Here is an 18,702-nt window from a genome sequence, read left to right as displayed (position 1 = left end):
GCTGTGCAGCCTTAAATCACTTAACCTCTCTGAGCTCAATTTCTTGAGCTCAAAACTGGAGAGAGTGGCACTTCATACTAGAGTTCTGTATTAAATGAAAAGCATATGCAATGTGCTTAGGCCAATGTTGGGCACATAGGAAAGCACTTACTAGCAGAGCTATTTATTCTTGGAAATGGTATTGCTGGGTTAAGGGTATGTATATAAAAATATTGATATATATTGCCAAAGTTCATCTGCACTGTTGATTATAAAGTCATGGACTCATTGATGAGCATATTATGTAAGAGGTACTAAGCTTGTCCAGGAATGTGAGAATCTGCCCTAGGAGTCTCCTGTCTGTTTCATGTCTGTTCTCCTTTCTGGTAAGAGCACCTTGATTCTCCTTTGGAGAACCACATTTCCTCTATTTTCAGTTCATGTTATTCCCTGGGACTGACCCATCCTCTGGCCTCAGCAGGGAGCAGGAGTATAGGAGAGAGTCCTGGGTGATCAAGTCATGTATGCCCTGGCCACAGGGATTGGTCAGTAATGGGTGTATGACTTGAGCTCGGCCAATGAGAACCCACCCCAGGATGTTTATCGATGTTACTAGAAAAGAGACATTATCCTTTTGCTGAAATTATAACTCTGGAGCTCCTGGTGCCGTCTTTGCTCCTGTATGGAAAGAATCTACTAGGGGATGAAGCACAGGGAAATACAGAGCTGAGAGGTGGGGACATGTCCCGATGACACTTGGATGCAGCAATGTCTGAACTTTTGAGTCGATATATTCCCTTTGTTGCTCAAATCACTTTGTGTTGGGTTCTTATTGAAAGGTGACCAAACTTGAGAGATCATATTACATTCCTCAGGGTCATGTCCTGCATGAGGAATAAGCAGAGTTTCTATCACATTAAATGTCAGAGACATTTATGTTCCAGGATATTTCTGAATGATGGTAGGTCGCAAGTCTGTACAAGTTATGTGATGCCTCTTTGATGTTGTCCTTGGATTAAGACCTACATTGAACAGGTTTAGGTTTCCTTCGAAAGCATGACTGCAACCACGGATAACTGCTGATTCCCTGGTAGCCAGCCATGGTTCTATGAATGTATGTATGAGACTGTGAAGGTAAATACAGGGACTTTTTTTTAAAAAGGTGAATGAGCTGTTAAAATGAAAATCTGCATTTGTTGGTGTTAATTTCTAAGACTTCTTCCCTATAGTTTGCGTTACAAAACATAAAGCATCGTTTGTATTTGACTTTTCATCTGTCCACAGTGAGTATACAAAGGCTGAAATGGAGGGTTCTTGTTGAGGGGTCACAGGAAGTGAAGACAGAACATAAAGGTCAGATTTGGGAGAACTTTGAGCACAGGTCCAAGCATTTGCATTTAATTCTTTGTAAAGAGCCCTTAAATATTTTGAATGAGAAAGTTCTTAGAAGATTAACAGGGCAGTAATATGCAGACAAGGGAAGAAGTTCTTGGACTATTGCGGTATTCAGGTTGAGATAAGAAAGACTAGGGCAGTGGGAGTGGCAAGAAACAATGGAAGGAGGAGGGATGGATAAGGAGTAAACAAGACTTGGCCTCCCTAAGAATAAGGGGCAACAGAAGAGATGGGTCAAAGATGAGCATACCATTAATTTTTTAAAAAGGTAAGTTGGTTTGGAGAACTGATTTGGCTTGGTGGAGGAGCTGTGTGGAAGGTAATGAGTTTGTTTATATACTTATTTGCACCCTTTTCTTTTTGGATTTCAGCTCTCCTAGAAATCAGATGCAGTATGTAGAGTGGGGGGTAACTGTGAGTGGGCCCTGAAACTTGAAACTTCTCCCCTAGAGAGCTATACTTACAAAGAGAAGTAAGATACGTAACTTTGAGAGCAATGATGGTTATCCACAGGCTGTGGTTGTGTGAACTTATCTAAAGAAAGAATGGCTTATTAGAAAGAGGGGTGTTTGGTAATGAAGTAAATAAAATGGTGAGTCATGGAGATAAAGTTTGGCAGTGTCCCAGAAGCACTGTTTGGAGGGACCTGAGGCCTTAGGCAGTCTGGTGTGATTGGCAGATATGAGCCAGTGTGTTGATGGGTGGATGTACCAGGCTATTTTAACCTTATGCCACTTCATAGTTTGTTCTAATTTTAGGTTCACCAAACCAACCTTCTAATTATAATTTGGCTCCCCAAATGGTTTCCATGCTGGAAGAAAAATTCCTTGTGAGTAACAGGTCCCTTTTCATTGTCTGTCATTAAACTGGTATTCTGGGTAAGGAGCACATGTGTGAGTTCTGAGTTTCCATGGTGCTGAGTCATCATCCTCATGAGCTGACCAACTCGGGGGCACAGGCAAAACTGGGTTTCCCCATCTGTAAGGCTGAGGGCCAGTCTCCACTGGGAGGTGACCTACCGGGTCAAGTCTCGTGGTAGGTAGGCAGCTGACCTTCCCCCTGGTACATTCTGACTTTTCCATGATCTCTTCTCAAGTGTGTACACTGCCTGACTCAGAACATACCAGGCAACAGTAAATCAACAACAAGGCCTCCGATCTGCTGGAAGTGCTGTCACAGACTGCAAGAATTAATAGCTGGGACATTTTTCCACTTGTGAAACTCTAAGGCACCGCTCAAATCCTATTGACTTTGTTTAATTTTGTGTTTATGTGTATGATGTGTGTGTGTGTTGCGTGATCATAAAAGTTACTCTTAATCATTATAGAAAACAATAGTGAGGAAACAAAAAGTAAGTAAACAAAAACAAGTTAATGTCCCTACCCAAAGGCAACCACAGTTTACATTTTGGCATATTTCCTCCTAGGCAATTTTGTTTTTACAAAATTTAAATTATACACAATTTAAAAACCTTCATTATCTAGTTCCATATTCCACTGTAGATTCAAAGTAGCAATTTAGAGAAAAAGAAGAGGGAGAAAAGTCATAAAAAGTAGATAGAATTTGTTAAAGTGCAAAGCACTCTGAAAGTCATTTAATGGGCCACAGCCATGCACAGTTCGGTAACTCCTGGGGTCAGTCATTTGTACTGTAATTGATACAATAATGAATTTACATCACGATGACCTCAAATCATCATTAAAAGGTTAAATCATGTTCGGTATCCTTCTGTTAAAATTTGGAGATATGAAGAATATACTTTTTTCTTTCTTTTCTTCTTCTTCTTCTTTCTCCCCAGTACATAGTTGTATATTCTAGTTGCAGGTGCTTCTGGTTGTGCTGTGTGGGACGCCACCTCAGCATAGCCTGATGAGCAGTGCCATGTCTGCGCCCAGAATCAGAGCTGGTGAAACGCTGGGCCGCTGAAGTGGAGCGTGCGAACTTAACCACTCAGCCATGAGACCAATCCCTGAAGAATATACTTTTGAACTATATCATTCAAACTGGTTAATATACATAAGGAGTGAAGTGAATGCTTAGCTGTCTGGAAACTTGACTATATAGAATTCCTCCTTTTCTCCAAGTCCCAAGTAGACAAGATGTAGCTAAAATTATTGGTTGCGTCCCTGGCATCCATTCCATCCTTCTCTCACAATGTAGCAGCCATGCTTTTGGTGGGACTGACCACACCTCTTGCTCCAGAGAAATTCTCTGCTTGGCCTAAGCTCATCATGATAATCACATCCCCTTGCCCCAGTAACTGATTCAAGAATGAGCCTGGAGCTATGGCCTAAGCCAATAGCTCAAAGCATTGCTTTGGCCACAGTGACCATTCGGAGGTAGATGCTGATCCCAATTCATCAGTCAGAATAAAACCCTTAATTTCTGTGCAATGGCTGTGAAAGAAAGGCTCTCTTCTGTAATCTGAGATGTACATTTGAGTCCTGGAACTGCAGCAAGCATTTTGTTACCATGAGAAAGCCCACCTGAAGATTTTTTTAAGGCAGCAGAAGAGAAGATTTATAGTATGTGTTTCATGCTCAGAAGCAGCTGAGAACACAACTAGTTCAGAATGTCACAGGTCCAGGGTAAAGGACCAAAAGGGACTGTTTTGGTATGAGCAAGGTGATCTCTCAGAGGTGGTTGTGGTGGTCAGAGGGTGATGGATATTTTAGATCCATTGGAACAAGTTCTAGACAGTAGCACGCAGTCCACCAACTTGTACCAGCATCCCTGTCCTCTGGCCTTCCATGTTTTTGCCCCCATGGCCTCTCTGGGTGCACAAGCTAGCGATTTACTTCGACCTCTGCCTCATCTTTCTTCTTTTGCACCTCAGCCTTCGCATTTTCTTCTTCCTCCACTTGGCTCTCACGGCATGGAGGTTTCTAAGAAGACAGTGCTAAGGCCAAGAGCCGACCTGACTATTAATGCAACCCTAGGAAAAGGGCAGAGGTGAGAGAAGGAGAAAAGAAGCCAGAATCCTGAAGTTTACTCCATACCTGGGCTTGAGCCAATAATTTTCACTTATGGTTAGGCTATTTTGATTTGCTTATCCTATTACTTGCGATAGAAAGTACAATTGTTTTACTGTGCTTTGTTGGAGGTGAAGGTAGGCCATTAACACGTAAATGTCCAGAAGTTTTGTTATGAGCATGGGTCTAAAGTTCCAGATACTTGAGTCACAAGTAGGGAGGAGGTAGCATATCACACAGGAGCTGCTCCATAAATGAATATTGGTCAAGTGTGATTGGAGTAGTCAGAATGTGTCAGAGCTTGCCAGGAGAGAAGACACAGAGTAGGGTCTGAAGCCTGAACTCCAGGTAGCATGAGGAGGAGGAGTCAGAATTAGTGAAGGAGCCGCTGGAGAGACACAGCATGTCTTTGCACCATTGTCCCTAATGAGAAAAGAGTTTCCGTGAAGAGCTGGTGATCTATGATGTCAAATGTTTCAGAGGCTCCAAGATAATCAGTGAACAAGATGAACTTGGTAATTTGGAGGTAATTGGTGACTTGGTGAGATGCACAGGAACAAATGGTAACTGACTTTGAATTTTATTAGATTTGGGGTGAATATGGTGTAAACAAAGTTTCCCAGAGACATTGGGCCAATAAAGCATAGAGTTGTAGTGACAGACACAAAATGGATTTTCTTGGGTTCTGTTTCTATTTTCTCTTAGAAAAATCCAGAGATTTTAAAAGTCTTTGCACATTTCTGGGGGATTCCAGGGTGTTTCTTGTATTTATTATAAGCCACTGGCTGCCAAGTGGTGTCCGCCATTTTCCTCCTCTCCCCCTCTGGCTCTTTGGGGAGACAGATGATGTTGGCGAAGTCACAGGGCAAGGCAGAGAAGTCACTTCTGGAAGACTAGCCAGCCACCAACCACTTTCCACAGCTTGTGACATTCACCCTGGGAGTTCTACTACCATCAGGGCATAACTAGTCCTCAGCCCTGGGGCTCTGAAATCTCATTTTGCCAGGACACTGATGCAGTGCCATCTCTTCAGGTGGCCTGGCATTTCCCAGGCTCTCAGAGGCTTGTCTCCTATGGATGGATTTGTCAAATTTTAGAGAGCATTGTAACAGTCAAGATTGGCAGAAGATTGGTGAGCAAGGAATCTAAATATTAGGAGTGATTTGATTCAAAAAGTGTCCCCCAGCTGGGACAGACTGAGTTACTGTAAGAATGATGCTGCCAAGAAATTCAAAATGGTCATATTCAGTCACAATTCCTTTTCCTCTAGATAACACTTGCATAATTATTTGTAAACATTTTCTTGCTCTGGGATCCTGTTTTTTCCCCTGCTTACGTGGCTGATCATCTTCTATTCATGTGGTTTTTCTTCCAAACATGAGTCTGATATACTTGATTAGGATTCTACTTACAATCAAATGCCAGCTCTGCCTCCTTGAGACGGCTCTCAGTCAGCTTGATTGGGCTTGTAAGTGTTCACAAACATACCCTTCATACATTTTTAAAGACAACCTTTGGAGTTTATTCCCACAGTTGAAAATGTATATCCTGGGAATTAGATATTTTCTAGTTCATTCATTTATTCATCCACCCATCCATCCATCCATTTGTTCACCAATTCATTCCATAAATATTCACCGTGTGCCTACTCTGTGTCAAGTATTGTGTTAAGTGCTGGGATAATAATCACTAGTAATACAGGCACAGTTGGGCCCTTCTTAGCTTCTGATGATGAGTGCTGGGAGATAACTCCCTCCAGACCCTGAGTATGGTGATAGTTTCTGTTGCTACTGGAGCCCAAAATGTCAATGCCTCCAGGAGTCCAGTGATGTCCATCAAGGACGGTCAGATTTCCTTGCTGATGGCCCCACTGCCTTAGTACCTAGCACTGCCTAAAACTAGAGACTGCCAGAGGTGGTAGTGAGACAGCTGGGTCTGTCCCTAAGTCTGGGCTCAGGGCAGCCAGGGCTGTAAGAGCCTGCATAATATGTCCTGAGGTGCCATATTCTGATGCTGTGGAGGCTGGTGGCTTCAGTGCCAACCACTCTGCTCATCATCCCATTCTCTCCTGACCTGTAAGTTTTCTGCTGAGAAATAGCTTGATGGGGGTTCCCTTGTAAGTGGCAAGCTTCTTTTCTCTTGTCGCTTTAAAGGTTCTCTCTTTGTCTTTGATTTCGGTTTAATTCAATGCATCTTGGAGAAGATCATTTGGGTTTAAATTTGGGGAGAACCTATGAGCTTCATGAACTTGATTGTCCAAATCTCTCTCCAGTTTTGGGAAGTTCTCAGCCATTATTTCTTTTAATAAATAAGCTTTCTGCCCCTTTCCCCCTTTCTTCTCCTTTAGGGATTCCAATAATGTACAGATTTTTCTCTTTATTGTGACCTATAGGTCTCAGAGACGTTCCTCATTCCTTTTTATTCTTTTTGCTTCTCTGATTGGATAATTTCAAATGATCTGTCTTTGAGTTCAATGATTCTTCTGCTTGGTCTGGTTAGTTGTTTAATGTGTATATTGAATTCTTCGGTTCGGTCATTGTATTCTTCAGCTCCAAAATTTCTGTTTGGTTCTTTTTTGTGTTCTATCTTATCGTTGAACTTCTCATTTTGTTCTTGTATTGTTTTCCTGATAGTGTTAAATTGTTTATCTCTGTTCTCTTGTAGCTCTCTGAGTATCTTTAGAACAATTACTTTGAATTCTTTGTCAGACAATTCATATATCTCTGTTTCTTGAGATCAGTTGCTGGAAGTTTGCTGTGTTCCTTTCGTGGTGTTGTGTTTCCTTAACTATTCATGATTCTTGTAGCCTTGTGTAGATGTCTGAACATTTGAAGAAGCAGTCACCTCTTCCAGAGTTTATGGACTGACTTCCAGAGTTTATGGTGGTTGCACGCTGTAATGTACTGCAACCCAGGGTCTAGTGGTACAGGATGCCAAGTGTAGGGGCTTGTGGTGGCTGCTGGGGTCTATGACATCAACAACTGTGTGGTCCTTGGCAAACACTTCAGAGGTTTCACAGTGGCTGAAAGAATGATGGGGTGCTTAGCAGTGCCTCCAGGTACCAGAGCAGAGCATCAGTGGTGCCCAGCATTGGTGGTGTGCATACATTGGCTGTGGGGGCTGGCTACAGGTGCCTGCATAGTGGCAGGGGCTGGATGCAAACACACATGTTATGGGGAGCGGGGAGCCCAGTGGCAAGTGCTGGGGCATTCTAGCAGCTGTGGGGGCCCTGGCAGACAGTGTGTACTCCTATGGCTGCAGGGTCTCTCCTTGGGCATGTGTATGGCACTGAAGGCTTGTGGTGGGAGTTGGGCAAGGGTCTTGCAGATGCACAGCTGGAGGAGCTAACCCTGAAAGCACATACAGTGGTGAGGGTCAGCCGCTAGGGTCTGGGCTGGTTTCTTGCACTCAGTAGCACAGGCCAGGGCTGGCTGCCAGATTCCAGCTCTGCTGGGTGTTGGGGGAAGGCAGGGTTGGGGAGGCAGCAAGGGGAGAGCTGGTGTCTGCAGATGGGAAACTTGTCGGGGGAAAACCTCGCTGGTGAGATTTGCAGGGGGCCCATGGCAGCTGTGCTGGCCATTGGTTTCTTCAGCAGTGAACACCGCTGGGGCCCTCTGCAGAGTAGGTCACTGGGAACCACTGTCGCTCCCACTGCATGGCTGATGCTGGTAGCCTCTGCCCTGCTTCCTTGTTCCTAGCCATCTTTAGATGTCTTAGTTTTGATGGTCTCTGGATAGGGTTAGATCAAAGTGGGTCCTTGGTGAACTGCCCTGAAAGGCTGAGGAAGCCGGTCACTCACTCTCTCTTTCCTGGTGAGGGGGACTTTTCTGAGCCAAGGAGCTCCCTCTTGGTACTGTGCAATGTCAGCCTGGAGGACGGGATATGCAGGGAAAATGAAGCTCTTCTTCCCTTTTTTGTGTGGTTAGTTTCAGAAGACTTTTTGTTCCACTGTGTAGCTAAAGTTTCTTAAGTGGACTCCTAAGCTGTCCCAGAGCGTTTTTTGTGGATAGATAATTGTTGATCTTTGTTCGAGGACGCAGGCTGGGGTCTTCTACTCAACTGTGATGGTGAAATCACCTGGCTTTCTCACTCTTTTATTGTAGCCCTTTTGTCTAGCCCTCATCCCTACAACTAAAATGGACATCTTGACTCTCTCTTCCCTTAGAATGAGTTCTTTCTCATGATTTTTTTTTCCCCTGCTGTAAATAGAGTCCTGGCTTTCCTGCTCCATCATTCCTCTAGCTATATGGAGACATTCTAAATCTCTCAGTAAGCAAAACTTAAGGTCAAGTTGATGTACCTGTAACAGTTTAATTTAACTCTATCACCAACATACGTATATACACACATACAGAACATTAATCCAGGGCCTAGCAAAGGACCTTCCACAATAAGAAGGAAGGACAAGAGGGAGAGAATGAAAAAAGGAGGAAAATGAAGGGTGAAATGGAATAAAGAATGATTCTAGTGCAGAATTCAAGAAATTGAGCACATAATAAATCCTTAATAGTTTAAGATAGGAGGAATGGATGGAAGCAAGTAGTGATTTACAGTTTTCTAGAGATTCTGAAACATTTTTTGGAGGGTATATGTTATCTCACCTAGACTGGATAAAGAGAAACAAGGTGGTGATTGCCAATAGATACAATGTAACTAGAATATGTAACGCAAGGTTTAAAACAAAAATCCTCAAATACATTTACAAATTTACTTTATATTTCCAGGGATAGAAATGTCATTTCTTTGAAAATTTCAGATGACCGCGTTGTGCCAAACTCATACGAACCATTTCTGAAATCCATGTGAAAAGATAACAGTAGCGAAATTGCTTATCCAGAATGTAAGAAGATTGCAGCATCAGCTGAAAAGTCCGTCTGTGACAGGCTTTTCACATCACCGAGAGGCAGAGCCCCATGCTGGGAGAGGCGGAGGCCCCCGCTGGGAAATGCTGTCTGCACATTTGCTGGGTTTCTTGTATTGCTGGGCTCTTTGTGTTTTGTGGTACAAGCCTGAAGCAGCAGAATATGTGAAATGAGGACAGGTATAGTAAAGATATCTTGTAGCTTTTGGTTGCGCATATTTAAACTGCTTAGAAACAGTAGCTCCAGGTTCATGCCTTCTGTCCTTTTATGTGTTTAATCAGTTACAAAGCATATCTCCGCTTTGTAAAGCTATAACTATGAGGCTGATCTTTACGTTGAGAAAAAGGGACATATCAGACTCACTGTTATCTCGAGTCTTATGCATATGAAACAGTGTCTAGTGACTGGAAAAGATCAGTTCCAGAAAGACTGTTTCTCCCTAAGCTGAAATCCTCACTGTAAGTTTAATTACATGGCGCTAAGCAAAGACCCTCCTGTCCAGCTATAGAGGCAAAAGAATTTTCAGAGAAAGTGATGTGTGAGGACTGCTCATCTGAGCTCTCTCTAGGGAGAAAGGGGCTTGGACATCTCCCGCTATGTCCTTCCCCCATCTCAAGACTTTGATCCAGAGGAAATGAGATGACCAAGGTAGAAGACAGAAATAATTTTATAACAGTGGAATCATGCTCTACATGTAATTCCAAAAAAAGAAAAGAGTATTAGTTATGTTTCCTCTTTTAGTTGCAAGTAATAAAAATTCAGCTTGAACTGGCTTAAAACAATAAATGTATTGATGCCAGGGTACATGATCAAGCAAGGCCAGGTCCTAGTATGCAAGGACTGTCATCAAGCACCTGGCATACTCCATCACTGGACTTGTCTTTTTCTTGGTGTTGGCTTTGTTCTTAGGCTCTTCCCAAACAGCCAAAGGCTTATGTTCTACCACCTTAGCAACACTGGCAGCCTGTCTCTTTTTCCCGATAGATTCAGCAACAGTTCTCAAGTCGATGCTCATTGGTCCAGATAGGGTCATATACCCACCCATTCCTGAACCCAACATTTACTCTGATTGGCAGAACCTGGGTCATGTGCCCACTCTTTTCCTTCAATCAAATTAGGCTCAACCCCAACTACACCAATGATCTAATAGTATGAGAGGGATGGCACTGTTAGTTATATAAAGAGCAAAAAACCCAGAAAACTTAAACAAGTGGAAAGACATTTCTTTTCTTGGATAGAATAGCTTAACCTCATAGAAATGTCAATTCTCTCAAGTTACTATATGAATTTAAGGCAAGCCCAATAAAAATACTAATAAACTTTTTCCCTAGAGTTAGACAAATTGAACCTAAAGATAATTTGAAAAATAAATGAGCAAGACCAACTAGACAAACCCTAAAATGAAAAGAAATGAAAGAAACCATACCTTATTCTCCCATTAGAGATTTCAATATTACCTATTATAAACAATACAGCAAAGGGGATTCTCTATGTGTATTCTTGTGTATATATGCAAGACTTTTCTTTAAGGTATCTCTTTAGGAGGGGAATTAGGGGGTTTAGGGTATGTTAAATAATTAAAATTTCTTAGTTCTAAAAGTTTAAAAACTTAAGCGCAGTGTGACAAAGATATTTTTGTATAAATGGTTTCCAAGTACAATTTATATGGTTATCAAAAATACTGAGAATAATAGAACCCACCCCACAGAACGAGAGTTGAGAGTTGTGTTTACTCAACAATTAACATAGTAATTATATTAGAGAAAATCTGACGCAAATGGGTATTGTGATGGTGTTAACTGAACTTCCGATTTCTCTTTAGCAGGGAAGTCATACAACTCTTGGCTGACCCTTGTCTCCTTCTTCAATCACCTTAGTTCTTTGTGGCCCATGATTTTCATTCTGGTCTTCCTCCCATTCTTTTTGAATTGATTAGTCCCTGAATCAATGCCTTTAATACTTAAAAGAGTTCTCAGACTCTTTGAGTTCTATAAAATTCACACTTGACTGAGTTTTCTGTTTCTAGCATCTAACACAGTGCTTGGCAAATAGGAGCCCTTCTGTTCAACTGAAGTCTTCATCAATTATAGTCTATAGCTCTAACTATCCCTGACCTTATTTGCATATCTCCCTGCAAAGCTCTGTACTAGAACTTTCAATGCATGTTTGGAAATAGTATTGCCAGATGGTTCCAACAGAAACACTAAGATCACTTGAGAAAAAAATAATTGACCACAAACCAAAATTACACACGCCAGGAGGAGCAGTTTGTTGCTGATAATCTGTATTACATCTTATGCTTTATATTAGGTAGTTTTAGTCAAATATTTGTTTTTCAAAAACATACTCTGCTTTCAAACAAGTGGATAATATATTCTAAGAAAGCAAAATTTATTTTTTTGAGCCAACACTTAATCTGCTGTGTTAATTGGTCCATGTATTAACCATGACCAGCACTGGTTTTGTAGAGAAACCTCTCTGAAGTTCATTCCAGGACGTTTTTCTGAGAATTATGTAAACCAGAATGGCATTTTACAGATGAACTTATATTTACCAGGGAATTTTAATGTTTGCATGTCTTTATATGTCTATTAGTTATCCTTTACTGTGTAACAAATTACTCCAAACTTTAGGGGCTTTAAGTAACATTTATTATCACTCAAGACATTTATTATTTTTATGGGTCAGGAATTAAGGAGTATATTGGCTGGATGGTTCTAGCTCAGGGTTTCTAAGGAGGTTGACTCAATTGTCATCTAGAGTAGCAGCCATGTGAAGACCTAACTGGGATAATTTCAAGGTGGCTCACTTATGTAATGGGCCAGTTGGTGCTGGCTGTTTACTTCTTGCCGTGCTTCTTGGCATCTCTGAGAAACTCCTAGAGTAATGGTCTGTAGGAGCATAATCCCCTGTGGCAGCATACCACAGTCCCCATGTGGAATTTTCAAAACATCACCTCTTGCGCTAGGATTCTGAGAATCTACTTACTTGTTCTGAAAAAGATAGTATGGGAAAAATTTAGAACTAATACTGTATGTAATAGGAAACATTACATCTATGTCATGATTTTCTGAAATGAAAATCAATGGCGTTCTGTCTAACAATTTTTGGGTGTTATCTCAATATCATCTGGAGATAACCACCTAGGAGGGGGGTATGATTATTGTCTCCAATTTACAGATCAGAAAACTGAGAGCATGCCTGCTTAGGGAATTGCCCCATGAAGCTAAAATTTGAACATAGGTGGTTGACTCTGAAGACCGTGGTCTTAAAAATCAAGCTATACTGTTTCCTCTTTGGGTAGTATTTATTTACAAAATTAAAAACTCCATTTTATTATGAGAATTTTGAATGTATAATAAACAGAATAATTCTATGAGCCTACATGTACTCAACACCCAACTCCACCGTCAACTAATGGTCTTTTCTATCTCATCTACACCTCTCTCTCCCTTGTTTATTTTGAAGGAAATCTCAGACATCATATAATTTCATCCATAAGTATTTCAGTATGGCTTTCTAAAAGATAAGGACTTTTAAAAACTTAAACATTACTAGACAAAAATTAATGATCACTAAGTCCTTATTATCATCAAATTCGGTCACTGTTCAAATTTCCAAGTATCATTCCTTTTTTTAAAAAGTTTTCATTTTGGGGGCTGGCCCCGTGGCCGAGTGGTTAAGTTCGTGCGCTCCGCTGCAGGCGGCCCAGTGTTTCGTTGGTTCGAATCCTGGGCGCGGACATGGCACTGCTCATCAAACCACGCTGAGGCAGCGTCCCACATGCCACAACTAGAAGAACCCACAACGAAGAATACACAACTATGTACCGGGGGGCTTTGGGGAGAAAAAGGAAAAAATAAAATCTTTAAAAAAAAAAAAAAAAAAAAAAAGTTTTCATTTTGAATCATGATTCAAACAATGTCCACACGTGATTGGTTGATATCTCTTTTAATTTTATTTTAACCTACATATTCCTCTCTTTTTATTTTTTATTTTTGTGATCAATGACCATGTATTTCCAAGACTTGACTATTATAAGCAAAGCTGAAATAGTTTCCTTGTGTTTATTTTTCTGGGACCTGATGCTTCATGTCTTCATCTATTTTTTATTGAAGTTTATTTTTTTCAAACTGATTTTAACAGTGCTGTACATATTAAAGAAATTACATTGTTTTCTGATATATATGTTATAAATATTTTTTTTCCCCAGTTTGTTGGTTATAGTTTGACATCTTTTGTGGTGTTCTTCTCTAGAAAGTTTAAAATTTATGTGTGGTCAAATTTATCAATATTTTCCATTGTATATTTTGTTTGGCATCTTGCCTAGAAAAGCCCTTTCTATGCCAATATCATGAAAAACAAATCACATATGTATATTTCTAGTACATTCATTTTAAAAATATTTAAATCTTTCATTTTCTTGAGTTTATTTCAGTATAAGTGATCTAGCTTTACTTTTTTCAAATGCCTGCCAGTAATTCTAATGCCATATGTTAAATGATCCATCTTTTCCCTAAAGACTTGATATGCTGCCTTTGACACACTCTAGATCACCATGATATTTCTTTTTCCCCTCTTTTTTACTTGCAATTTATTTGTTAAAGAAGCTAGGTTTTAGAGTTGCCAAAAATATAGATTTGTTGATTGCATATCTAGAGTGTCCTTTAGCATGTTCTGCTGTCCTCTGTCTTTCCTGCAAATTGATGATTGGGTCTTGAAAGTTGATTGGATTTATTATTTGGTTTTGATTTTTTTCAGCAAGACTACTTCATAGGTGGTGGTGTAGTCTTCTGGCAGCAGGAAGATAGCATCTGGATCTTTCTCTTGTGATGCAGCTGTCATTGATAATTGATGTTTAGATTTTATAATTCATTACATGTTGCCAAATGATAATATTCTAGTACTGTGTCATTCCTTCTTTATTTACTAGCTAGCTGAGATACGTGCGGAAAGAGAAACATCCTTTGTCTACTATTTTGTTACCCAGTGGTCCAGTTCATATAAGAAAGGGAAGACACATGCTAGATAATTTTTTAGTTATCAGTTTTCAAAATAATGACTTAACATATCTACAGGATGACTCATTAGATTTTTTAAGCATCATTTTTAACACACGGATTGAAACATATTGATGTTTCAATCCGTTAAAGCTATTGATCTTATTGTGCTCAAATTATCCCATCTTCGGCCAATGAAAACCTCTTTAAATTGGTTCCAGAATCCTTATGATATGACTCTAGTTGTTTTTAAGAATTTTGGGGGGACCGGCCCAGTGGTGCAGTGGTTAAGTTTGCATGTTCCACGTTGGTGGTCTGGGGTTCGCCGGTTCAGATCCCAGGTGCCGAACTACATACACCGCTTGTCAAGCCATGCTGTGGCAGGCCTCTCACATATAATGTAGAGGAAGATGGGCATGGGTGTTAGCTCAGGGCCAGTCTTCCTCAGCAAAAAAGACGGTAGATGTTAGCTCAGGGCTAATATTCCTACAAAAAAATATTTTTTTTCCCCTCCATGAATATGAGAAAATGTTCTAAGCTTGTCTTGTGTATCTTGTGCCCCAGACTTGGACTCGGGCATTTTCCCAAGAGTGTTGCACAGAGATGCAGCAGGATGTTTCAAATTTTTGAGTGAAACACAGCAAAACTCAGCATCTACTGGTCAGGACATGAACTACCAGTACCAGGTAGTTTCTATTTTCAACATTGGATAATGCTATAATGTTTTCAATAATGGCATATATTTGCAGTGCTAGGTTTTTGGTGGTTGCTGGGATAAGAAGTAAGTGCCTCTGGAAACCAATGTGGAACAGGAAATGAAGGTGGTGTGTCCAATCTGATTCCAAGGTTGAGAGGCTGTACAGACCCCGACAGGGGCAGATACCCTATTAGTAAGTAGTTGTCACTGCTAGGGACTGGAATTTTTTTCAATTTATGTGTACTATTTTTTTTTCAAATGGCTGCTAAGTTGTTAGGAACTAAATACTTAAATTCTTTGGACCTAACTACTTAATAAACGAAAGATTGCATATTTAACAATTTTTTATCTAAGGTACCGAGAAAAAGCTACTGAGACATCAAGACACTGTGAACTAAGGAAGTTTGGGAGCTTCTGGAGTAAACTCTTTTGGTGTTTATCTGTATGTGGCTAAGAGTTCTCTTACAAGAAGTGCCAGCACTACCATTTTAAAATTTATTTCTACTTGTCTTATTAGTAGCATCTTTCGTCTGTGTTTGCTTTGTAGCAACTCTTCTAAGTCACCTGCCCAACATTTGAGGGTTAATTTAGCTAAAATGAGATAATATGATACAGTTGAAAGCAGTCCCAGTGCGAGCCCAATGAAACATTAGAGTTTATTCATTTGTTGGGACTTTTAAGTTGCTTTCTCTAAGAATTAGTATGTGGTGCTGCATTACTCCAGGGGCTGATTTCCTTCTTGAAGAGCCACATCAGCAAATTTAATTTCAGATGCATCTGGCTGCTCTACCAGGCACAAATTAACAACAGTATATTACAATATACCGAAGGCAGATGAACAAGTGCGGGCGCCACTGTTGATTTCATGAAACTCCCACTCTTTCCTCAAGACATTCTAGGAATTTGATGTGCACATGACCACTCAACGTACAGAACAAGGCAGGTGCCAGGGTCAACTGGTATATGACATAATAGCAAGGCTTAACTACTTTACTATTTTTCTTTAGATAAAATAGAAATAATATTTCTAATTTGTTTTTGGTGAGGAAGATTGGCCCTGAGCTAACATCGGTGCCAATCTTCCTCTATTTTGTATGTGGGACACTACCACAGTGTGGCTTGATGAGCCATGTGTAGGTCCACGCCTGGGATCCAAACTTGTGAACCATGGGCTGCTGAAGTGGAGCACAGGAACCTAACCGTTACTACGCCGTGGGGCCGGCCCCAGTAGTTCTAACTTTTCTAGAACTTCTGGACTGTACTCCCTCTCTTTTGAGACCACTATTCTAGAGCACTTAGTTACTGCAGGGTGACATTTTTGTTGCTACATTTCTCCCTGAGCTAAACCGCTGAAGCCATTTATTTGCTGGCAGCTGTGGCCAGGTTTGACCATTTCCTGACACTCACCTGACAAGAAACCTTGTCTGGCTGTTTTGTTCAGAAGCAAGTTAGATGGCCTGCATTTTTGAGTTTTCATAAAAATTGCAGCAAAATATGGCCCCGTGGCTGAGTGGTTAAATTTGCATGCTCCGCTTCTGCTGCCCAGGGTTTTCCTGGTTTGGATCCTGGCTGCGGACATGGCACCACTCGTCAGGCCACACTGAGGCAGCGTCCCACATGCCACAACTAGAAGGACCCACAACTAAAATATACAACCATGTTTTGGGGGGGATTTGGGGAAAAACAGAAAAAAAAAAGAAGATTGGCAACAGTTGTTAGCTCAGGTGGCAATCTTTAAAAAGAATAAATAGTGTTGAGTAGGAAGGTGGCGGACAGTGATGGGGAGGGGAGATTGAAATCTTAAATAGGGTTTTTGGGGAAGTTCTCACTCACAGTATAACATCTGGGTAAAGACCTGAAGAAGGTGAAGGAATGAGGCAAGTGGGTGAGTGGGGAAAAGGCATTTCGGGCAGAAGGAACAGTAAGCGCAAATGCCGTAAGGCAGGGGCATGGCTGGTGGGCTGAGAAATAGCATGGAAGCCAGTGCAGCTGGTACAGAGTGACTGAGGGGGAGACTGTTAGAAGAAAGACTCAGAGAGTAACACTGGGAGTGTGTGTGTGTGTGTGTTTGTGTATGTGTACATGGGCGATGTAGATGGCAGGGAGGGGGGAGTGCAGTAGATATATAGAGAACTGTTGGCCACTATAAGAACTTAGGCTAAGAAATTTACCCATTACTGCACATGAGATGGGACACCAACAAAGAGTTTGGAGGGGAAGAGCAGCATGATCCAACTTATGTTTAACAAGATCACTCTGGCAGCAGTGTGAGAAAGGGCTGCAGAATGGCTTGAGTGGAAGAAGTGAGACCAGTGCAGAGGTTTTTGCAATAACCCAGGAGAGAGATGATGGTGAATTGGACCAGGATGATAGCAGGGGAGGTGACAAGAGGTGGTGAGATTCTAGGTAGATGGATGGATAGATGGGTGAATGTAAGGTATGACCTGACAACAAAAATGTATGGAATTATCGCAGGTTGAGATGAGAAGACTGAGTGGGGCAGGAGAGGAAGATCAGAAATTCTAATCTGGACTTGCTGAGATGGGATGCCTATTAGACACCCAGTGGAGATGAGGAGAAGGCAGAAGTGCATGAAAGTCTAGAGTTCAGCGGAGAAATCTGAGCTATAAATTTAGGCATCATCAACATACTGATGTTATTTAAAGTCAAGGGACTAGATAAGGTACCCAAGGGAATAAATTATATAGTGTAAAGAAAAGAGCTCCAAAGATGTGGGAGAGAAAAACAAGACATTAGCATCATACCAAAGTAACACAGGAGACAACTTGAAAGAGCTGGAATCTTTGAACAACAAAATAAATAACATAGTATTGGATTATAACCCAAGGCATAAAATAAGCATACATGAGTCCGTACTGATAGAAATAAATGATTGAATGAGTGAATAAATAAGTAAATAAATGGAGAAGAGACGAATTTTCTTTACAAGAGAATTCCATTATATATAGATAGATAGATAGATAGATAGATACTCTCCCCTTCAGGAGGTGGAAGCCTCCCTGTTTTGAGCATGGGCCAGACTTAGTGACTTAATTTTAAATCATATTCTATAGGAAGAGAGAAATAATAACTTTACAGTAGAGAAATCTGGCAAATGCTGTAAAATTGTCCCAGGAAACACTGGGAAACTGACAGATCAGAGGAGACTAGGGAGACATGACAAACAAATAAAATATGGTACCCTGAATTGGATCCTGGAACAGAAAGAGGATATTATTAGAAAGACTTGTGAAATCCAAATAAATCTGGAGATTAGTTAATAGTAATGTACCAAGGTTGGTTTTTTTTAGCTTTGACTAATGTGCTATGGTAGTGTAAGACATTAATGATGGAAGAGGGGCATGCTGAAACTCTCCGTATATTCTTTTCGACTTTACTATAAATTTACAATTATTCCAAAATAAAAAGTTTATTTAATTTTTTTAAAAACTGGGAGAAAGCGAGTATCTCTTCTCATTTAGAAAAAGCTCTCCCAAGCTTGTCTATATTGGCTGGAGCTCTGAAGTTTCCAAAGATGTTTGTTATGGCTCTGAAAATAACCTTGGACAGCACACCAATATGGACTAGATAACCAGAGCCAATGTGAGTTGCCTTGGTTTACAGGAGACTTGTTGCTTACGAAGAGAATAAGTCAGGTAGACTCGAGCTTGACCTTGCTACATGTGAACTATAAAAAGGAAAACACCAGCCCATCCCAGGGAATAATACGCATAGACCTACTGAGCCTGAGGAGCTGGGAAGAGAAAAAGGAGCTCCATATGGCTGGCTAACGCTAC

The sequence above is a fragment of the Equus quagga genome, unplaced genomic scaffold (genome assembly GCF_021613505.1).
Source record: "Equus quagga isolate Etosha38 unplaced genomic scaffold, UCLA_HA_Equagga_1.0 203_RagTag, whole genome shotgun sequence".
NCBI classification, from domain to species: Eukaryota; Metazoa; Chordata; class Mammalia; order Perissodactyla; family Equidae; genus Equus; species Equus quagga.
Note: the sequence above shows the minus strand (reverse complement) of the source record.